The following is a 6,000-nucleotide window of genomic DNA, read 5'->3' on the forward strand; positions in this document are numbered from 1 at the left end:
TTATAGTTAATATTTCCTATTTTTTATATATACTGTGTATATGTATGTGTGTGTGTGTATATATGTATGTATATATATATATATATATATATATATATATATATATATATATATATATATATATATATATATATATATATATATATACATATATATATATATATATATATATATATATATATATATATATATATATATAGTATGTGTGTTCATATATATACAGCCACAACTGAAGATCCCCTAAAGCAGAGAGCAGTCAATTTTTCCTAATCTGTATGTTCTACCTCAAAAGTATCAAAGTCCGGAGAAATACCAAGTGAAGTGCACATATGCAAACTGAGACTACACTCGGAAATTTGTCAACAGCTATTAATGACTTGGGGAAAGCGGGCTGAGGTATACATGGTTTCAGAGGAGCACAGGGAGATTGGAGTTAAGAGCTCTTACAGCCTCGGGAAAGAAGCTCCAGCAACGTACCACTATAACGTTGCCATACAGTTATGACGCTGGTACATTATTTGACAGTCATGACACCGATTTGGCATTATGTGAGACTTGTTGTTACACAAAACCATGACAATCGTATTAGAAAAACAAGCTTCGTACAGCCAAAGACCAAAAAACATGGCACCTGTGTTACAAGAACAATCGTCAGAATGAAAACTATGGCAACTATGTTATTGAAAGCAACTGTCAGACAAGAAACCATGGCTGTGACTGTATTACAGGTAGATCTGTCTGTCTGAAAACCATGGCAATTGTGTTACGCGTCCATCCCACAGAAAGAAAGCTATGGCAACTGAATTACAGGAACCTGCTTCAGATTGGAAACCATGGCAGCAGTGTTACAGAGTAACTCTCTGACTGGAAACCGTGGCATTCCTCACAAAGAAATCCATGGCAACAGGAACATTTCTTAGATCGGAAACCATGGCAAGCATTTTAGGAAACAACCCAAAGATAAGAAGCAATGACAATTGCGTTACGGTACAACCCTCAGAATGGAAATCATGGCAACTACATGACAAAATAACTCTCAGACTGGAAACCATGCAACAGTGTTACAGAGCAATTCTCAAACTGGAACGTCAACTATGTTGGTACATCGCTGCAGCCAATGTGGTACAATAGAGTGACATTCTCAAGACATACCAATTTAGGATGTTCTTAGCACATTCCAGCTATGCACCACGTTGTCACAACATATATGGGAATCACAAAGTAAAGTCACTGGAACATTATTTTGTACATTGCAAAAAACGAATATGGGCTGGTACAGTTACATTGTCACAATGTAACAATGTAACTGTTAGTTGGGCTGTCACTTATCCAGTCATCCAATCAGTCACAAGCAAACAAGTATATACCTCAACATCAGTCTTCGTCTGGTCTCATACACACAAAGTGGACTCACTACCATAACTCTGCAAAATCTGACTTTGCTTACCTGTTGACTCACCTCCTGTGTTCCTACTAATTCTCCATGTGTCTCCTCTGTTCCATCCTGTTCTCAGAGTGTCTCCTGTGTTCATGTCTACCAAAATGTTCACTGTATTCTTGCTGTAAAAGCTGTACAAACTTTCAGTTAACATTTGGCCCATACATTGCCACTGAGAGTGTTTCTTTTGTACCCTTGGTTTTTTCACCCTCCTACAGAAAAGATAAAACAAACACAAAGAAAAAAATCATTGCATTTTACTTTGTAGCAAAAACTTATTTATATGACAATTGCTGGTTTATTTTTATGATAATTTAACATGTATTTTAGTAAGTTCTGTTGTTATTTTCTATATTTATGCTTTGACGGAGCAGGTGGTGGAGGAGCCAGAGAACGAGACGGAGATCCAAAGAGCCAGGGTGACACCAAGGAGCTGGAGGGCCTAGGCGATGCCGAAGGCACTGGTGACCGATGCAGAGACAGGGACAAGGACACTTTGGAGTCGGAGCAACAGAGAACTGAGGTGGAGCCAGGGGGATGGAGGAGCCTGACAGAGCCGAAGGGATGGAGGGACAAGGTGAAGCCGGAGGAGAGGAATCCTGAGGCAACGAATGGTTGACGACAGACAAATGCGGAGCCAGAGGGACGATAGAGCCTGTCAAAGCTGGTGGACTGATGGGCCACAGTAGAGAGGAGGGAGCTAGGAGCCGACGGGTCTACGGGCAGAGGTGGAGTCCAGGACTCAGAGGCTGGATGACGAGGAGAGGGACCCTCCACCCACGACGGTGATGGTGACTGGCAGACCTGCGGCGAGCCCCAGCACCAGATGGTAAGCTAAGGGTGAGTGTAGGGGCTGCTAGGAGACATCGATGGCGGCTGGATAGGGTGGGAGTATGGGAAGACTTTGTGCCAGATTCTAGGAGGGTACGTTTGAGGAGCAGACTCTGGAGGGTGCGCTGGCTGCGCGGGCACTGGAGGGTGCCCTTGGGGAACAATCTCTTGATGGCACACTTGGGGAATGGGCTCAGGACCGCTGAATGGGATCAGCGGGGATTCTGAACGGCTGGACGGGACCAGCGGGGATTCAGGACGACTGGATGGGACCAGGAACTCAGGCTAGATGTGATGATAGATGTCTTGTCCACCTGCAACCTTTCTGGCACTATTTGGGGACCCTTTTTCATACATTGTCTGTCTTTCCCTTGTATCCCACGTGGTTCTAGCCAGTCCCTCCAAGGACCAGCGCAGTGTAACTGTGATGAATTAAGATGTGATGGCTTCTGTTCCACCCAGTCTTACTGCCCACGGCTGCACACCTCCAGGCAAATCAGTGATGTCAATGATGCTGCTTGCACTGAGGTTGGGCGCTTGGCTTGCGATACCCAACCCATCACTTTGGCTCATCCAGGCAATCCTACTTGGCTTGTTCTCAAGACGTCGAAGTGCTACTGCAAATATGCCTTCCCCTCAGTCCCCACATGTGATAAATGCAGGTAAATAGCTAGGCTGACAGAGAATTAGAGAAGCACATTTAGAGAAATGGCTAATGCTAAAAGGAAATTTTTCACATCAGTGCTAATGATGTTCAACTTTGCCAGTCAGAGATCACTAAAAATAACATTGGTGCTGCATATAACATTATCTAGAGAAACACATGCTAATATTAAACCCGGTCATGTTTATACTGGCTACTGTATACAGGGCACCACATGGATTTTGTTAAAGAATTTGCTGATTTTATGGCTGCAGATAAAGTCTTAATTGTTGGCAGTTTTAATATCCATGTTGATAATGAAAAAGATGCATTAGGATCAGCATTCTTAGACATTCTGAACTCCATTGTGGTTAGAAAACACGTGTCAGGACCTCTCATTGTCGAAATCATACTTTAGATTTAATATTGAAATTCTGCAGCAAAGTGATGATATTTCAGATAATTATCTAGTCTTGTGTGAACTAAATTAACAAAAAAACAAAGCGTCAACAGGTGCTGACATTCCTCAAGAGTACAGCAGTCATGATTTTATGAACTACTTCCAAGATTGATATTGTCAGATGTAAGGGTCCCCCTTTTCCTGATAAACGGAATCCAGAGGCCCTGGTCAAAAGTTAATGAGCGTTCGGTTTTTTCTTGCGTTTCTTAAGAATCACTTATATTTATTAATCTTTTGCTTTTCCAATTTTAATTCTGAACCTTCACATAATTTTATCTGACTCCAGTCTTTCGTGATTTTAGTTATATTTAAATGTAACTGCTGAACCCTCTAGTTGTGATTAAATTTGGATCATTAACTATAATATTTCCTAGTTTCGACTTATCGTTCATTAGGAGTCTGTGTCGCTGTTTGGTCAGAACAGACTCATGACACATCTGGGCTAGTCCAGGTCTTAGTCAGCGGCTACCCCATAGATCGCTTACCTTAATGCAGCCATTTCCTCACTAGACTTAAAAAGAGTAATTTTTTCCCTAAGTAATAGCATGCTAAGTCAGTTTGGTGGCCAGAAGTCTCAAATGAAGATCTCAAAAACGTGCCCCCGAATGGTTGATCTGACTCACTCTAGCACGCCAACAATGCGGAAAACCTCAGAAGTCACTAACCTACTAGAAAAATTATTTCAGACAATATTATAAGTTAATGAAGATTAATGTTTATTTTGCCAGGCAAGAATAGTTTCCAAATTGGTTAAATTCCTAAACATTTGCACAACTGATCAGCAGTACAAAAATAAAACGAATATAAAAGGTCACACCACACTACGGACCGATCTGGCTACAAAATTGCACCTTGTTGTGTTTTGTCACTTACCTTATATACTCAGACCAAATAAAGAGATTCCAAATTTAGTTGTAAAAACCTTTTGGTGTTTAGGTTATCGTGCTCCAGGGTTACACCTGGCTGGAACACTTTTAGAGACCCAAAAGGAGGACACCACCTTTTCCACAGAACACAGTTTTTTCCATAATGTAAGTGATTACTGTGAAATTGAGACCAATTTACCAATCACACAGAGACCTTTAAAATGAGACCAAACATGAAAATGAAGAACAATAGATTCACAAGACATGTAATGCCTTATTCCTAATGAACATTAAGCCAAGTCTTTTGGGCAGAAGGAGGGGAAGCAGGAAGAGCAGAGGTGAGCAAGCGTGTCGTAAAGCAACAGGGAGAGATGACCAAAACCGGGTGTTATTTACTCTTGTTTTGAAGTCGTTTTGTTTCTTTGGATATCTGCAAATGTTTGGATATCTACAGTAACATGTTTGTCAGGTAAACTGATGTTTGCATAGCGTAGTAGCATAACTTGCTTTCTATCAGTAAGCATCTGCTCATGTCATAGAGTGTTCTCCAACCTCTCTCTGCTGTGCCAATCTGGTGAGGCAAATAAGACGTTTCATTTTAATCTTATTCTTTGTTAACAAGTCTTAACTCATAAATTCAGTGTCATTATCTGAATGGATACACTTGACTTCTCCATGAGACAATAAAATTATTTATCAATGCTAGGAAAGGTTATTTTCCTGGCCAAGGAAGAATAGCTTTCCTACTCTGCAGTACTAGCAAGGGTCAACATTCAGCAACTTCAGATTGTGACCAGCACCTAGAGACAATTAATTGTGAATATAAGGGATTTAATAAACAAGGCTATAAATAACATACAACACATTAACAAAACATATATACATAGGATACAGGAAAGTAAGGAAAGAGAAAGAGAGAAAGAAGGAGAAGAATGTCAGTAATCACATCAATCAATTACAATTACATAGAGAATAGAAGGAAACTCAAGAACCAGCTGATGAACACAAAGTCAGAAAGACTATTAGAGAGATACAAGCAGCAATACAGAGAGTCCAACAAGGAGGTGAAGAAGAAGGTACGTGCTGACCGTAGAGCCTTTGTTGAGGAACTTGCGGAAGAGGCAGAAAGTGCTGCAGCCAGGGGAGAACAAGGCCAGCTGAATAGAATCAGCAGACAGGTGTGTGGTAAGCACCACTCTACCGCCAGTCCACCCATCAAAGACAAGCAAGGCAAGTTGCTCACAACAGAGAAAGAACAGGATGCACGCTGGGCTGAACATTTCCAGGAGATTTTAAACAGAGAACCCCCACAGGAAGCAGCAGATATCTCAGAAAGAGAGACAGACCTTGAGGTTAACACTGAGCCACCAACCAAAGAGGAAATTATCTCTGTCATACAGTCTCTGAAAAACAACAAAGCTCCAGGACATGACAATTTGAATGCTGAGCTATTCAAGATTGACCCAGAAACTGCAGCAGACGTGTTACAACCACTGTTCAAGACCATTTGGACTTCAGCAACTATACCTGAGGAATGGACCAAAGGTGTGATCATCAAAATTCCAAAGAAGGGCACACTCAGCGACTGCAACAACTGGCGAGGTATCACCCTTTTATCCATCCCTAGCAAGATCCTGGCCAAGGTAATCATCAAAAGGTTATCGAAAGCCGTGGACGCAGAACTGAGAAAGGAGCAAGCTGGATTTAGAGCAGGAAGGAGATGCACAGAACAGATTTTCGCTCTGCGTAACATCATAGAACA

This window comes from Puntigrus tetrazona, chromosome 18, assembly GCF_018831695.1.
Source record: "Puntigrus tetrazona isolate hp1 chromosome 18, ASM1883169v1, whole genome shotgun sequence".
In the NCBI taxonomy this organism is placed as follows: Eukaryota; Metazoa; Chordata; class Actinopteri; order Cypriniformes; family Cyprinidae; genus Puntigrus; species Puntigrus tetrazona.